The sequence below is a fragment of the Rhinopithecus roxellana genome, chromosome 2 (genome assembly GCF_007565055.1).
Source record: "Rhinopithecus roxellana isolate Shanxi Qingling chromosome 2, ASM756505v1, whole genome shotgun sequence".
Taxonomy (NCBI): Eukaryota; Metazoa; Chordata; class Mammalia; order Primates; family Cercopithecidae; genus Rhinopithecus; species Rhinopithecus roxellana.
Genome location: NC_044550.1, coordinates 30,600,183 through 30,618,338, shown reverse-complemented (window position 1 = coordinate 30,618,338; position 18,156 = coordinate 30,600,183). Strand labels below are relative to the sequence as shown.

General features: G+C 37.6%; 1 protein-coding gene across 1 annotated transcript in view; it reads right to left on the bottom strand.

Moving 5' to 3' along the window:
* Positions 1-17,481, bottom strand: part of NDST3 (N-deacetylase and N-sulfotransferase 3) — a 223,764-nt gene extending 206,283 nt beyond the window's left edge. Inside the window, exon 1 of the mRNA XM_010364853.2 lies at positions 17,234-17,481. The gene's annotated coding sequence lies outside the window, so the exon portion shown is untranslated. The remainder of the gene's footprint in view (positions 1-17,233) is intronic.
* Positions 17,482-18,156: the final 675 nt, after the last annotated feature.

Genomic DNA, 18,156 nt, shown 5'->3' with positions numbered 1-18,156 from the left:
TCACTGTGGTGTTGATTTGCTTTCTCTGATGATTAGTGGTGATGAGCATTTTTTCATGTTTGTTGGCTACTTGTATGTCTTCTTTTAATAAAGAGACTATTTTGGCAGGATATTTAGCATTTTCTAGGTATAGAATCATATCATCAGTGAAGAGAGATAATTTGACGTCTTTTTCTGTTTAGATGCCTTATTTCTTTCTCTTGCCTGATTGCTTCTTTGAAGAAACATCTGCTCATGTCCTTTGCCTGTTTTTAAAGGGGTTGTTTGTTTCTTTCTTATTGATCTGTTTCAGTTTCTTATAAACTCTGGATATTACACCTTTGTTGGATGCATACTTTGTGAATATTTTCTCCCATTCTGTAGGTTGTCTGTTTACTCTGCTGATAGTTTCTTCTGCTGTTCAGAAGCTCTTTAGTTTAATTAGGTCCCACTAGTCAACTTTTGTTTTCGTTGCAATTGCTTTTGGGGACTTAGCCAAAAATTCTTTGCTAAGGCTGATATAATGAACAGTATTTCTTAGATTTACTTCTAAAATTTTTATAGTTTGATGTCCTGCATTTGAATTAATTTGCTTACTTAATTTGCTTAGGATTACAGACTAGGCAAATTACCTTGAGTTAATTTTTGTATATGGTACGAGGTAAGGGTCCAGTTTCATTCTTCTGCATGTGGCTAGTCATTTATCCCAGCACCATTTACTGAATAGGGAGTGCTTTACCTATTGCTTGCTTTTGTTGGCCTTGCCAAAGATCAGATGATTGTAGGTATGTGGCTTTATTTCTGAGTTTTCTATTGTGTTCCATTGGTCTACATGTCTGCTTTTGTACCAGTACCACGCTGTTTGGGTTACTGTAGCTTTGTAGTATAGTTTGAAGTCAGGTAGTGTGATGCTTCTGGCTTTGTTCTTTTTGCTTAGAATTGCTTTGACTGTTTGGGCTCTGTTTTGGTTCCATGTGAAATTTAGAACAGTTTTTTTTTCCTATTTATTTAAAAATAACATTTGTAATATGATAGGAGTAGTGTTGAATCTGTAAATTGCTTTAAGAAGCATGGCCATATTAATGACACTGATTCTTCTAATCCATGAGCATGAAAAGTATTTTCATTAATTTGTATTGTCTTTGATTTATTTAATCAGTATTTTTTAGTTCTCCTTGTAGAGATCTTTTACCTCCTTGACTAGATGTATTGTTAGGTATTTCTTTTTCTTTGTGGTTATTGTACATGGGATTGTATTCTTCACTGGACTCTCAGGTTTGATATTATTGATGTATGTATAGGGACACTACTGATTTTTGTATATTGGTTTTGTATCCTGAAACTTTTCTGAAGTCATTAATCAGTTCTAGGGACCTTTTGGCAGAATCTTTAGCATTTTCTAGGTATAAAATCATATAATCAGCAAAGTGAGATAGTTTGACTTCTTTTTCTATTTGGATGCTTTACTTCTTTCTCTTGTCTGATTGCTCTGGCTAGGACTTCCAGTGCTATAGGAGTGGTGAGGGTGGGCATCCTTATCTCATTCCAGTTCTCAAGAGTAGTGGTTCCAACTTTGCCTGTTCAGTATGACATTGACTGTGAGTTTGTTATAGATGACTCTTATTATTTTGAGATACGTTCTTTTAATGCCTAGACTGTTAAGGGTTTTTTATCATGAAGGTATGTTGGATTTTATTTAAAGATTTTCTGCATCTCTTGAGATTATCATATGGTTTTGCTTTTAATTCTGTTTATGTGGTAAATGACATTTATTGATTTGCATATGTTGAAACAGCCTTGCATCCTAGAAATAAAGCTGACCTGATTGTGGCATTAAATTTTTGATGTGCTGCTGGATTTGGTTTGCTAGTATTCTGTTGAGAATTTCTGAATCTATGTTCATCAGAGATATTGGCCTGAGGTTTTTTCTTCATTGTGTCTCTGCCAGCTTTTGGTATCAGGCTGATGCTTGCTTCACAGAATGAGTGAGGAAGGAGCCCCTTCTCCTCAATTTTTTAGGAATAATTTCAGTAGGATTTGTACCAGTTCATTTTAGTATGTCTGGTACAATTCGGCTGTGAATCAGTCTGGTCAAGTGCTTTTTTTGGTGGGTAGGTTTTTTGTTTTCTTGTTTTTTTTTTTTTTTTTTTTTTTTTCTGATTGAATTTCAGAGCTTGATATTGGTCTTTTCAGAGTTTCAATCTCTTCATGATTCAGTTTTGGGAGGTTGTGTTTCCAGGAATTTACCCATCTCCTGTAGATTTTCTAATTCATGTGAGTAGAGATATTCATAGTATCTTTAAGGATGTTTCAATTTCTGTGGGATTAGTTGTAACATTATCTTTGTCATTTTCGATTGTTCTTTTTTGGATATTCTCTTTGTTTTTCTTTGTTATTCTAGCTGGTGGACTATCAGTCTTGTTTATTTTTTTCTAAGAACCAACTCTTGGTTTCATTGGTCTTTTATATGGATTTTGGCATCTCAGTTTCATTTAATTCTTCTTTAATGCTATTTATTTTTTTCTGCCAGCTGTGGGGGTATGTTTGTTCCTTTATTTTAGTTCTTTTAGGTACAAAGGTAGATTGTTAATTTGAGATCTTTCTAACTTCTTGATGAAGGCATTTAATGCTATAATCTTTCTTCTTCACACTAACTTAGCTGCATCCCAGAGATATTGGTAAGTTGTGTCCCTGTCTTCATTAATTTCAAAGAATTTTTTGATTTTGGCCTTAATTTTGATGTTCACCAAGGAGTTATTCAGGAGCAAGATGTTTAATTTCCATATAATTGTGTAGTTTTGAGAGATCTTCTTGATATTGATTTCTTTAATTGCACTGAGGTTGGTGAATGTTCTTGGTATGATCTCAGTTTTTTAAAATTTATTGAGACTTGCTTCATGAACAAACATGTGGTCAATCTTAGAATATGTTTTATGTGCAGATGAGAAAGATGTATATTTTGTGGTTGTTGGGTGGAGTGGTTCTGTAGATATCTATTAGATCTAGTTGGTCAGGTGACAAGTTTAAGTCCAGAGTTTATTAGTTTTCTGCCTTGAATATCTGTCTAACATTGTGAGTGCGGTGTTGATGTCTCTCATTATTATTGTGTAGTTGTCTTAAGTTTTGCTGTGAGTGAAGAAGAACTCGTTTTATGAATCTAGGAGCTCCAATTTTTGGTGTATATATATTTGGATAGTTAAGTCTTGTTGGATTATACTCTTTATCGTCATGCATTGCCCTTCTTTGTCTTTTTAAATTGTTACTGGTTTGAAGTTTGTTTTATCTAATATAAGAATAGCCACTCCTGATCTTTGTGTATTTTCCATTTGTATGGTAGATCTTTCTCCATCCTTTTACTTTGCACCTGTGGGTACCATTACATGTGAAATTGGTCTCATGAAGACAGCAGACGGTTGGGTCTTGTCCTTTTATCTACCTTGTCACTCTGTGTCTTTTAAGTGCGGCATTTAGCTCATTTACATTCAGGATTAGTATTGATCTGTGAGAGTTTGGTCCTGTCATCATGTTGTTAGCTGGTTGTTATGAAGACTTGATTGTCTAGGTGGATTATAGTGCTTGCAGGCTATGTGCTTAAGTGTGTTTTTGTGGTAGCAGGTGTTGCTTTTCAATTCCATGTTCAGCATTCCCTTAAGAACCTCTTGTAAAGCTGGTCTAGTTGAAATGAATTCATTCAACATCTGCTTGTCTGAGAAGGATTTTCTATCTCTTTCTCCTAAGAAGCTTAGTTTGGTGCCATATGAAGTTCTTGGTTGGAATTTTTGTTTTTTAAAATGCTAAAAATAGGCTCCCAATCTCATCTGGCTGTAATGTTTCTGCTGAAAGGTCTGCTGCTAGCTTAATGGGGTTCCCTCTGTACATGACTTGACCATTCTTCTCTCTAGCTGCCTTTAAGATTTTTTCTTTTGCATTGACCTTGGTGAATCTGATGACTGTGTGCCTTAAGGATAGTCATCTCACGTAGTATGCAGCCTAGGTTCTCTGTATTTCTTGAATTTGCAACTCAACCTCTCTAGTATGATTAGGGAAATATATTCACGGACTATATACTCAAATATATTTTCCCACTTGTGTATTCTGTCTCCTTCTCTCTCAAGGATGCCAATGAATCATAAATTTGGTGTCTTTACATAACCCATATTTCTCAGAGGTTTTGTTCATTTTTAACAACTATTTTTCTTTAGTTTTGTCTGACTGAGTTGGCCCAAAGATCCAGTCTTCAAGTTCTGAAGTTCTTTTCTCAGTTTGGTCTAATCTGCTGTTAATACTTCTAATTGTATTATGAAATTCTTACACCAAATTTTTCAGGTCTACTAGTTCAGTTTGATTCTTTCTTAAAATGGATATTTCCTATTTCATCTCTTGGATAGTATAAATAAATTCCTTGAATTGGGTTTCAGTTTTCTTCTGAATCTCAACCTTTGTTGCCATCCAGATTCTAAATTCTATGTCTGTCATTTCAGTCATTTCAGACTGGTTGAGAACCACTGCTGGGGAGCTAGTGGATTCATTTGGAGATAAGGAGACACTCTGACTTTTCAGATTGCCAGAGTTCTTACCATGATTCTTTCGCATCTAAGAAGTCCAGCGTTTCTTTAACAATGATGTAATTTGAGTACTTCAGTTGGATTTGTTTCTGGATGTTTTCACATGCCCAAGCCTCTCTATAGGGCCTTTATTTGTGGCTGAATTCTTGCTCTTGGTTTCACAGGAGTGTATAGTAGCAAAATATTTTTGGCATTGTAGTTTGGGCTGGGATCCAGTAGACGATGCTGAAGAGTAGTAGGCAGTAGATAGCCTCTTGTCTAGCTGCGTGGCTCCTCTGTATTTCTCACATTTGCAGCCATGCTCTGCAGTGGGCAGGGAGAGAGGTGACCTCCTCACTATGTCCACTCTTGGAACTTGGGGGAGCCCCTCTGATCACTGACATTGTGTCTACATTTCTTTTGTTAGGTGGTCTGGGCTGCAGGACTCCCTGGCCAGAAGTTGCAGCAGGTAGATGGGAGACAGCCTTTCCTGGCCAGTCCTGGGGAGGGAGGCATGGCCCCTCCCACTTCAGCCCATGAATGGGCGTCTCACCCATCTCAGTGCTTTGAGAGTGTGAGCTCCTCTCCCACTTGAGTGCCAGCCACAGAACTTGGCTTGGCATTACTGAGCTGGCTGCTGCAGCCCTCGGGCACTTTAATCGGCTTGGGGCTCCATCTTTCAGCCACTTGGAATTGGATTCTGGGTGCTCTGAGGAATCCAAAGTGCTCCTAAGCCACCAGGAACACATAATTGGGTGGAGCAAGGCACCCAGGCTGGGCAACAGAGGCTGCAGCTGCACTGTGCATATGTTCCTGCAGGGTTGCTAGGGTGTGGCCCTGAGAGGGGCCAGCAGGCTGGAAGGCCTACAGAACAAACATGACCCAGTTCCACAGGGAAGTCAGCTCTACTTTCTTCTGGCCCAGTGGTCAGCTGCGGCTAGAGGTTTCTGGAGGGAGATGGGGAGACCTGAGTTATGGACGCCTATTACCATGTTCTGCCAGAGCTGCACCATGTACAAAGGCCCCTGTTCCATGCTGGTTGAAGCTCTGTCTTTCTCTACTCTGCAATCAGATCCCCTTGTCAGATCAAATGTCCATGGGGATGTGAGGCCCTCTAAGCCAAGATCCCATAGGCCCATGGTGAAGGTGGGCAGTCCCTCAGTCCCATCATGAAACTATCCCCCAGGAGTTGTTCAGGGCCAGGGACTAGCCCCCGCATTCCAGTACCCTGTGCCTGCCTTCTCCCTTCTCAGCCTCAGCATCTACATTACATCTCCATCTAAGCATTTTCTCTCTTGAGATCTGTCCAAATTATGTTGATTTACTCAAACCCTTGGTTTTTCTCTGTGGGAGTAGCACTTCTTTGCTGCATCTAGTTGGCCATCTTGCCTTCCCCCTGTGGAATTCCTGGGTGCTTCTTAGAGCAAAAGCTTATTAGAGTTTTATGGTCCTGGAACTTTACAAGAAATTATAATGGAATATAAAAAAATTAAGATAGGTCTTGTGACTGTACATAAGGCAGGCTAAAAGCTAGCTGGTACAACAATAAGCACAGGTGAAAAATACTGTATTTAGTGTTTGCCATAAGATTAGAGCCTACTGCACATCTGCTTCTTATTCATTGTGTCATTTGGGCCCCTGTACCAAGGATGAAGTTAGAATAAATGATCACCAATAACATTCTAGTTCCAAAATTCTATGACATAAACAATGAACAATATTTTGAACAATATGTTTATCTTTATGAATAACATAATATTTTAGAATAGAATTGTAGGATATTTATAGGATATTATATTTACAAGATAAATGTGTTATTTATCTTTTAAATTATATATTGTACAACATTCCTTAAAATATTTAGGGTATATATGTCATGCATTCAAATATTTATGGGGTAGCTGTCCTACTATTTAAAATATAAATGTTCAGCAGACTGAATTTATTTAAAATGTTCTAAATTATAAAGCAGAGATAGTGACAAGAATGATAATAATATGAGGGTTGTGGATTACAGACAATGACTATAACAGGATGAGAGAAGAAAGAGACCCTGGCAAGTGAGGGAGTCTGTGGAATGCTCCAGGGGATAGGGAGGCTGTACTGTGGAGTAGGACTTGGGTAGAGCCTTGAAGGATGGGAGTAATTTGAACAGACATTTGAGATAGAGGGAATGTTACACAGGCAGGAATGAGCACAAAATTGGGTAAGGATCATAAATAACGAGTGGGAGGAAAGAGTGAGAAATACTTAAAAAATAAATTTGACTATGTATGGGTAACCCAGATTATGATAAGACTTGAGAGTATAGAGGTTGTGAAAGTCTGTAGGGAGGTCTTATGGTTTGTATGTATCCCCCAAAGTTTGTGTGCTGGAAATTTAATTCCCAATGCAACAGAGTTGGGAGGTGAGACCTCAGAAGAGGTGAGTTGGTCATGAGGGGTCCTCCCTAATGAATAGATAAATGTCATTATCTTGGGAGTGGGTTACTTATCTCAAGAGTGTCATAAAAGCAAGTTTGGCTGGCTCTTGCTCTCTTGCCCCTTTGTGCATGCTGTCTGCCCTTCAACCTTCTACCATGAGATGACACAGTAAGAAGACCCTCACCAGATGCCAGCACCATGCTCTCAGACTTCCAAATCTCCAGAACTGTGAGCCATATAAATTGTTAATATTTATAAATTACCCAGTCTGTGGTATTCTGTTAGAGACACACAACTTTTCTTGATTAGGGGGATAACATAACATATTTTTCTGGGACAAGAATGAATAACATGGAGAATATCATAGAGCAATCTTAGAGAGTTGATCTGGCAGGCCAGTGCAGTCTCATTTCTCACAATGTAGTCGTAAACTGCTAATCATCATAGGTGAGGGAGAATTGTAGGGAAGGGACAAATCTTACAAACACTTCAAAGAAAGGGGGATGGGAACTTGGCATGCCATGTAAGGTCTCTTTTAAGTGTTCTGGTATAGGTACAGATGATATTTAAGCAAATAAAAATTTACCTGGACAACAGAGTTTTCATTGTAATTATAGTTATTTCATTTTGATAAGTAATTGCACTTTTAAAGTTATGTACATACTTATGACTATAATATTCTGGAGCATAACAGCAGAATACAAAATCTCATATCTTCCCATTTCTGTGTTTCAATTTTACCTGTGAAGTGTTTTTGACTAGATATAAAATGTATTGCTACATTTTCCATTTTAGAGAGCAGCGTTTTATAATTTGCTCCCTTTGTCAAAAGTGAAAGGCATGTAACTTATGCAATTCTTATCTGTGATGAGGCAGAGTGGTGAGGAGTGTATGCTCTCACTCTTTAGGACAGATATTAGGAATCTATCAAAGTTACCTTGTCTGTTAGCCATTATAAAATGCTGAAGGACATTTCTTTTCCATTATACTCTTCAAGTTTCCTTCTGAAGCTAAAGAAAATTCCAGTGCATATCCCTGAGGAATTGGTCTAACATATTTAAATGCATACATTAAAATCCTCCTGTTTTCTGCAAACCTTTTTCAATTGCATATCTCACTTTGCCATGCCAACTTCAGTCTCTGGTGCAGATTCTTAGAGCTTTCTGTTCATACTACAAGCTCATCCAAGGACAGCTACTTCCCATTCTCTTCCATGTTTCTGCTAGCTCTGAAAACTTCAGGATGGACTGAACCTTTGCTGTCACTCCTCCTGTGGAAGGTGGCACCATAGCAGTAGGCAGAGGCAAAGGTACAGACTTCACCTGAGCCCTTCACTTTTGAGGCATCATGCAGATGGGTGAATATGGAAAATTAAGCTCCTCGCCACAATTGCCCTGTGGTGCCTTCTCTGACTTTCCAAACTTGATAAGACCAGTGGGTATACATGGTCTTTGTGAAAAGAACATCTCCTTTGTACTTATTGCCATAATTAAAATTTTGTTTAAAGTCAGCCTCTCTGTATGCCTGGAAGCTCCAAGAGGGTTGAGATAATACCTTTCTTTTGTCTATCATTGCACCACTTGTACCAGGAGCAATGACTTTTTGTGGAATTAATGGAATACAATGGCATCTTACTCCTGTAGGTTAATTTGACACTTTTACTTTATTCTAATGCTTTAACTTATCTTTTGAAGTTACAAATAACTATCACATTCAATGTTAAGTTAATATAATCATAGCATCCCAACGTGGGATAAATTTAATAGCATAATATCTATGGTATATAAAACCTTCAACCACCAAAAATAATTATCATTATACAATTGGTGATCACCTACTTTGGAATTAGTGCTGTAGTAAGTACTGTGGACACCACAGAAGTATATTTGGATATTAGGAATAATTCTTTCCCCTAGAGAATGGACTCTATTAAGGGAAATGAGACTTGTGAAACAGCAGCCAACAGTATGTTGTACATAATAAATAGTGATTTATGCAGTATAGACTATCTGTTACAGGTTTCAGAAGAGAGAGAGAGCCAGACACAGAGAGAGAGAGAGAGATTAGTGAAGCTTAGTAAAGTCAGTGACAGTTTCTAAGAGACATGGTGCTTGAAAGTGACATGTCATGATGCACTGGGTTTGGATATGAGGATGGGGACAACATGCCAGGCAAAACTCCCTGGCAGGTTGAAGAAATGAAATGGTTACAATGTGCTTAGCTCAGAGTGAAATTAACTAAAATATAGGATACTATGTTTTGGGTTGAAAATGGAAATAATATTTGATTAAAAGAGTGCTGCAGATTAATGAAAGTCCTTGGAAGTGATTGTGAAGTACAAGGGTATGAACTTGAAAATAAAAAGCACTGGGTGCATTTGAACAGAGGGATTTGATAAAGATAGTGTTTACAGATGATTAGTGTAGTAGTGACACCCAGAATGATGAACAGCAGTAATATGAACAGAGAGAGCACATGCCACACTGTGCAGAGTGAAGAAGGAGGCAGAGTCAAGACAGTCTCAGCTAAGAGGCTGCTGCTGTAATCCATGTGTGAGGCAGTATAGGTCCAGACTAAGGTGGTTTTGAGAGAGAATGGAAATGAGAGATATTTGGGAAGAAAGAAGAAAAGAACATGCTTACCGTTAAATTATGGTTGGGGGAGGTAGCAGGCTTGGGGACTAGAAGATAAAGATGCCAGTATAATAGAAACATAAAACTAAGAGGGGAAATTGGCTTGACTCAGTGATGAACACTTCAGATTCACATAGATAGATGGACTAAGTTATACATGATTAGATAACAAAATCACAATGTTATATAAAATAGTTGGATGTAGACAAATAAAAAAGTCAAGAAAATCTTTGGAATTGACAGGTTACAGGCACATCTGAATGTGCTACAAAAACCCAATTCCTCAGGAAAGCCTTTACTGACCAACTCTATTCTTCCTCTTTAGACCAGGCTCCCTTTGGAGACTTCATCATAACTCTTATGAAATATTAACAATATTATTTGTCTAATGTCTGTCTTCCTTGTTAGACTGAAATTTCCAAGGGCATAGGGCTCATATATTTTTCCCAGTAACTTTTCCAATTTTTTAAAAAGAAATAAGATGAAAATACTTTTAAAAGCCAACAAGATCAACATGTAAACATTTCAGTATAGTGATGAATGTGTTCTTGAAATGCTTTCAAAAAATACATAGAAAATTGAAGACTTCTGCATGGTCAGTAGGGTACTCTGAATAAGTACAGAACAAGCATACTAGCCTGCACGTGAGAGAGTTCCCATGGACACAATTGTCTTGATCAGCAGTACAGACCCGACAGTTGTAATTGAATTCTGCTCCATATTCAACCTATGATAAGGACTATGCTGAGTGATCAAGAAACTATTCTAAATTTTGAAAATCAACGAATCACTTAGGCATTCTGAAATAGTTAGGTTCAAGAAAGTTACAAGGTTGAATAAGTTATAAATGTCACTACATCATCAAGATTTCCTATAAGGCACCCTGAAGGAAATAATATGAGATGGGAAGATACAGAATAACAATAGTAATGCAGCTAATATTAATAAACACTTACATAAGTACTGAAATTGTGTTGGACCCTTTAGAGGCGAAGTAACCTGCCCATGATGTCACAGCTAGTAGAGGTAGAACTGAAATATGAACTCCAACAGCCTGCATCAAAGATGCCATACGCCTGGGAAGGTAACTGCAACGCAATCCTTCCATGCTAGGAACAAGTAGGAAATGCATATTGGGCAGTTATTATCTTTAGATGCTGCAGTTTCCTTCTAAGAAAATGAGCTACTGTGATATCTCCTAAGGGGATTTTAATGAGGGTTAAAGCTCTTAGAGGCTGGGTGCAGTGGCTCACCCCTATAATCCCAGCACAAGGGGAGGCTGCGGTGGGCAGGTCACTTGAGCTCAGGGGTGGAGACCAGCCTGGGCAACACAGCGAAACCTCATCTCTACAAAAAAATGCAATATTATATATAAATACATATATATATATATATATATATTCAGACATATATATGTCAGATATGGTGGCAGCTGGTCCCAGCTACTTGGGAGGCTGAAGTGGTTGGATCGCTTGAGCTTGGGAGGTGGAGGCTACAGTGAGCCATTATCATACCACTGCACTCCAGCCTGGGCGACAGAGTAAAATCCTGTCTCAAAAACAGCAACAACAAAAATCAAACTCTTATAATAGTGTTTGGCACATACAGTCAACAAACAAAATTTATCTGCTATGATGATGATAGTAGAAATATCACAGGAAATGAGGGAAATATCCTGAAGATGACCAATGACATTTCATACACTAAGCGTTCATAAAGGGACAGCTATGAGCATTTTAGCTTAAGTAGAGTTGTGGGAAGAATATAAGCCCACCCTTAGTGCAGAGATCTAAAGTCAGATGGATCTTAGAACAAATAAAGGCTCGATCAGAGGCATAACCAGCACCATGTCCTTGGGCTTCTTTTCACCCCTCCCCCTTCCCTTAGATGAGCTCATATACTTCTTGGTTTTCATTACCATCTACACTCCAGTAAATTCCGAATGTTCATTCGTAACTCAGACCTCCTTCCTCTAAGCTCTAGGATTTTATATTCAACTATCAACTTGATATAATAACAACAACAACTCACATCGACTGTGCCCTTTCTTATTATATTCCAGCCACTATTTGGCTCCACTAGAATCATGTCACAAGCAAACTTAACCTATCTAAAACTGAATGTATGATCTTTCCGCTAAAACCGTCCTCATGGTCCCACAATCACCTACATGCATCCTTAACACTTTCTTTTACTTGCAGCAACTAATCTCACCACAAATGTTCTTGGCTCCTTCTACCATTTTCTCAATGCAGCATCAAAGTGGATATCTGTTGCTTCTTTCCAGCTGAGATCCTGTCAATGACTGCTTATTTCACTTGCTGGTTAAAATTCATATTCTTGTACATGTCCCGCAAGACCTTGTGTGGGATGCTTCCCACTTTTATCTTTCAGGCCTAGTTACATGATGCTCTCCCTTCTAAGTTCCAGGCAAGTGGGTCCTCTTTCAGTTCCCAAAAGAGATAATCTCTTTTCTGTCTCAGGGTCTTTCTACATGCTGTTACCTTTGTCTGAAAGTTTTTTCTTCACTTCCCCATCTGGTTTCATCTTCCAAATCCTATGGTTCTAAGTATAAATATCCCTGCCTCACAAAAGTCTTCCCTGATCCGCCTGATCCATCAGGCCTCCCTGGTACACATTCTCACATCACTCTCTACTTTACCTCTGTTATGTGTTCCAAAGTTATAATTAGTTATGTGATTTTCTGTTATAATTAGTTACGCAATTTTTCTCCATAGCTTGGAAGCATCTGTAAGTACTCGTCCTGTTCATTTCTGTATTTTTAATGTCTAATAGAGTGCTTAGTGAGAACAGCCTATTGAATATTTGTTGAATGAGTGAAAAAGGCCTCTACTAAATTTTACAAACAGCAGCTGGCACTCACAAACTAGGGCAATATTTAAGTCAAACCATCTTGCATGAACGGCTACCTTCATCAATCACACTGGCCTCAAACAGTCAAGGCGATAATATAAACATTGCGAATAGCAGTGACCACCTTGATCAGAACCATAAATCAGGCATATCCAGGATGTGCTTTTCACCGAAATTTACTCAACTACTTATTTTTTCCATTCTGAGATTTTTCAGAATTCAGCGTGAATACAGTTGCTGTGCAATGCATCTGTTTTTAAAAAGACTCCACCAAGCAAATATTAGCCATTAATTATTTACCATTAACAAAAGGCAGAGGAAGCAATTAGTTTTTGGAATCACAGACAATTCCATAACATAGTGAAAGAACTCAATATATACAAACATATATTTTGCAAAGTATTGCAATATCTGCAAGGGGAAGTGCCTGCTTGTCAATGTAACCTATCTTTTCTCTTCCACTAACACCCACCATCATCCCAAAGTAAAAATCAATTTCTAAATGAAATAGAATCGTGTTAAAGTTGGCAGTACAAGAAAAGTGAAAAAAGATTACCATCTGGAAAATGAGTATTAATAACTAAAGAGCTTCAGGTTCTAACATAAATGAAAGATATTTAAAAGATCTTGAACAATATTCCTTTTTCTGAAAAAAGGAATGAATTATAAAACTATATTTTATAATGTCGAAAGATGCAGTGGGAGGCCTCAAATACATGGATTTGCTAAAAGTAATTTAGTAATAATATTAAAAATTGACAAGAGCAAGCTTTTCTTCGGGAAAGAATGTGTGAAATTGTGTCATGTTAATTAAACCCTGCTGTGGTAGGCAAGTAAGAAGCTGATTTACATGGAGTATGACCAAGAATACACTCCGTCTCTAGTACTGTAATTTTTAAAAGATGGATGGGAGAAAAGCTGCACTTGAGGACATTAGCTTTGTTTGGTACATTAAATGGAAAATGACTTTCTATTGTTATTCTCCCTCCGTCTTTGTATTAGAAATTATGAAGGGAAGAATATATTTTATTCACCTCCCTCAGTGTTATGCCATCCAGTGATGCAAGAGAAGAAAACCACCCCACTGCTGTTTGCTGTTGATTCTGCCCTATATGACTGAACGGGGGAAAAATGTCTGCCTTTACCTTCTAAGATTGGACCAGAATGCATGCATCAAAACATGCTGACATATTCTGTCACACATGCTCACATATGACATATATGAGTGCTGACAATGCAGCTTTTAGGGTCTAATCCAAACCTTTTATTTGTCCTTCATTAGACTCATGGGAACAAGAGAGTGTTAACCTGGCCTCTCACTGGTTGCCTGGACCATAAGATGTAAAGTTACAGATCAGTGTTGGCTATGTTTTAGGGCAGGTTACATGAACCAGAGAAGGAAAGACAGCCAATCTGCAGAGAGAAGATGATGCAAACAGAGTAGAGACAAATATGATATAGGGAGTCTTGAGGAGGTTGAAGTTTCTATTACTTTCTATTCTATGGACACATCAAGAAAGGAGTCAGGTAAATTATTCTTCTGTTACCTTGGGCACCTTTTGGAACAAGTGAGACTCAACCTAACAGGGGTAGCAAAAGAGGACAAAGAAATCACCTGAACTAGACCATATATACTTAACTAGGGAAGGCACCACGTTTAATTGTCCTGTGGACGGCGCAAAAGTAGATGCTTAGTAAATACCTTCTGGGTGAATGAATGAGCATTTCATATGTAACGGAAGTGGTGGAAATTGTTGGAGTGGTATATGGATTGCCTCTGTTACATCAAGAGGCATATCAAGAATAAATATTTGAAGCCTATAGAGAGACAATGTAGTATAATGGTTAAAGGAATGTGTGCTGGAGCCAGACTCAAACTGAATACCAGCTTCACCACTTTCCAGGGATGTGATCTTAGGCAGGTAGGTAACCTCTCAGTGCCTCAATTTCCTCATTGGTGAAGTAGGAATAATATTTACCTTAAATAAACTTTGTGAAGGTTATATGAGCTAAAAATTAATGTGTAAAGTAGAACAGGGCCTGGTACAAGGTAACCATTCTGCGAGTATAAACTGTAACATCCCTACTACCAAAAATCTAGACGGTAGTACTTATCATCAAGTTAAACTTTGTATTATTCACTGATGTTTTCTCATCTGTCTTCATTCTGTCCTCCAGAGCAATTTCTAAAATGTTGAACAAATAGGATAAAAAAGGGTCTCTGGAATCCTCGTTTTTCAGGTGAAGAAATCAAGCCCCAGAGCCAGCAAGGGAGCTGTTCAAGGCCACTTCTCTCTTGGCAGAGCCAGACCTAGAATTTAGGTCTACTTTTGTGTTATTTTCAAATACTTTAATGAAACAAAAGCATTCAGCAATGAAATGTATGTAAAATGGATACTCACCATTGAGATGCTTAAAAGTTTTAGGATAGGACTGCAATAATTTATTTTTAAGCTCTTATTTGGCAACAGATAATCAAGAATTATAGCCCTCAGTAATTTGTAGAAGATTTTGGGAAATAATTTATTACAGACATTAATTAATTGTAGTAGGTCCTGACTACTTTTTTTCTTGTCCTATAACTTACATGAAATCAATGAAAATGTTTAGAGTAACGTGAAAGAATAAGTCACTCATTGTGATATCCAGGTATCTAAGAGTATAGTTTTTTACTATAAACAAACAAACAAAGAAATATTAAAATCACCCTTTACTATTCTAAGAGAAACTTCAGTCATAAAATAGTTCTGAGCATTGTTCAGACTAATTATCTTTATAATGTAGGTCGTTACTTTTGTGGCCTGGCAGTATTCCCTAATCTGGACAGGTGTTCAGAGTTCATGCATTTCAGTATGAACCCTCATTTATAATAGACATAGCACAGGGAAAGTAAACTTCCACTGTTTTCCCTTACTGTCTGAACTGTGAAGCAATTAGAAATTCAAGGCATTCATTTAGTTGAGAATAGTGTTTTTATCCTTAATTTAATTTCCCTGATTTTATAGTGTATATAAATCGCAAAGTATTTATATGTAGTTTTAAAAAATATATTTTGCATCTTAACAAATGCACATTTAAGTTTAAAAATTGACTCTAATCACCAAAAAGCAGCTGAAACTCAACCAGGTTTCAAGGAAGTCATATAATCAGAGTCCCAAGATGAAAAGAAAAAAATTGTAATTTCTTTACAGCTTTAAAATTTTGAAATGATGGGTAGACAATTAAATATTTACATTTTAGCTTATAATAACTTCTTTAGCAGAACATATGGCTTAGAAAAAGAACCTCCAATGCCTGCTTATCTCTTCTACTACATATTTTTTAACAAACTTTTCAGTTACACCAAAAATTAATATTTGCTGCAATGTTCAGAAATAATGCTTTTCTCAAGAAAATTAATTAAAAGAGAAGGCATATATAACTCCACCAAACTAAACTATAATAAATATCTCCAGAAAGAGATAAGTTTTATTTTATCTAAAACATTTTAGCAATGTGAGGATCCTTCATTTTAAAGACTATGAAGAAAATTAACTCATGTGACAAGCTTATAATTAACATTATTTACACAAAGAAACAAATCTTCTGTTTTACCATCAAGATGATAAAGAAAAACGATAACAAAATTAGAAATGGAAGATACTGTGTTAACCAGAGAAATTAAAATAAAAAGAGCTTATCTTAGGCAAGCCTCTTTTTATGTTCAGTACCATTTTAAAAAGGAGCCTCTTTCAAACTTATATTTGAAATCTCCATCTCAAATATAATATTGATAGGAGGCTATGGATGAAGAAAAAGGGGGGAAAAAATCCCTTCAGCTGAATATCGGATATTCTAGAGTTTCTCTGCCATATCATTCTGCTCTCTGGTGGTGAATAGCATTGCTCAGTAGTTGATAACATGATATTTTCTAAGGGCAAAAAAAAAAAAAAAAAAAAAGAGTGTGTCCCAGATCAGTTGCACCCATCTCAATATTTGATTTGTATTTTAATTTAATACAAATGTATTAAGAATGTAGCTGTTTGCATTGTCTAGAAGTGTTTTCTTCTAAACTCTTCCAGATTGCATATGTTGCTACATTTAAATACATTTATAAAGAATATAGATAGTAATACATTTTCAACATTAAATAACTCTGATGTTTAAACAGCATCCAGCTATTAGAAAAACTATTTGAAAAAGGATCTGAGTAAACCCTTTAAAGATGTCACTCTGCTTTTACTTGCCCCCACAAAATGGATATATTAAATAGAAGATATATCTATTTTCTTTATATTTAAAATTTCTGTATATTTGATACCTAGAGTGATTCTTTCCATTTTCATTTAATTTTATTAATTGTATAGTTTTAAATAATATCTATAAACTGCATCAAATAGAAAGCCTTTTGAGGATCATTACTGTATAGATAGGCAGGTAGCTTAGTTTTAAGTTTCTGATGTTCCTTACAAAATTCTGTCAAAGCAACAGACATGTGATCTGTTCAACAAATCTACTTCAGAATCATTATAAGCTGGTGAATATCTTAAACAATTACAAGAGGTCATCTCTTTAGTACTGTAATCTTACGAAAGGGAAGCTTTACAATCATCCCTGAATGAGATGGTCCTTTGTTTCACTTAATCAAAATGCTCTATATTTCTTCTTCAAGAATAAAATGAGGCACTTGTTCAATCTTGAAATTTTTAGATTATTTGAAAACAAAGTTGTTATCTCTTAAAAGCCCCTACATTTATGAGTGAGGCATTAATGCACAGTATAAATAAATAAATACACTTACCTGGAATTAAAGTTCAGAGCTGAAAATGCTTGAGAAAGTTGCAATAGATGGAAAAGAAACGGAAACAGTACCACTCGCTACCATCGGCTCAGGCTTTTTGACTTTACAAGTGGCAGCAACACCAGTCCTGGCCCAGTACTCTCATGTTATGTAACATCTTATTAATATTAGCCATCAAACTGCTACCAAGCTGGTGAGGCACTAGAGGGCAAGAGTGTCACATGCAAGATCCGTCGCCAAGGGACCGGCTTTGGTACCACTTCGGGGAAAGGCAGATGCTAGCTAAGCTGATAAATAACAGGATGCCCGAATACAACAGCAAACTTGAAACGTTCCTCAAAGAATATTTTACATGTCAATTTTCTGACTAGCGGAAGAGTTAACAGGTTAATAAATATGCGCAAGCAAATAACCACACCATGAAAAACTTTGAGGATTATATTTACTAACCCACAGTCACTCAAGAGGATGTTTGTTTTTTTCTTTCCATTGTCTAAATAAACTTATTTAAAACAGGAGAAAAAAAAGCTGGTTAAATAAAACGAGGGTCGGTTTCACGACTCCCTCATTCCAAGCCGCGAGAAACTTGTCTGGTCGAGGTGCCGCCTCTGGAGTCCGCATTCCAAGGCGCCCGGCTCGGGTTTCTGGGCGAGGAGAAGACCGGCCCCGTCCTCCATGGAGATTACCTGGGGCTACAGCCGTCCGCGGGCTCCTCCTTCCCTCAGGTCTTCGACCTCAGCCGCTCCCCAGGGCCCAGCGTCTGGGTGGCTCTCAGGTGCTACGCGGTGCCCAGGGTCCGGCGGGGACGACGAGCGGGAGACCCCTCCCCTCCGCGACCTGGTACTCCGCGGACACAGCTGGTGGCTACTCCGGCTGCTCGGGCAGCGGCTGCGGGGCGAGAGCAGTCGGCGCGCCGGGGACTC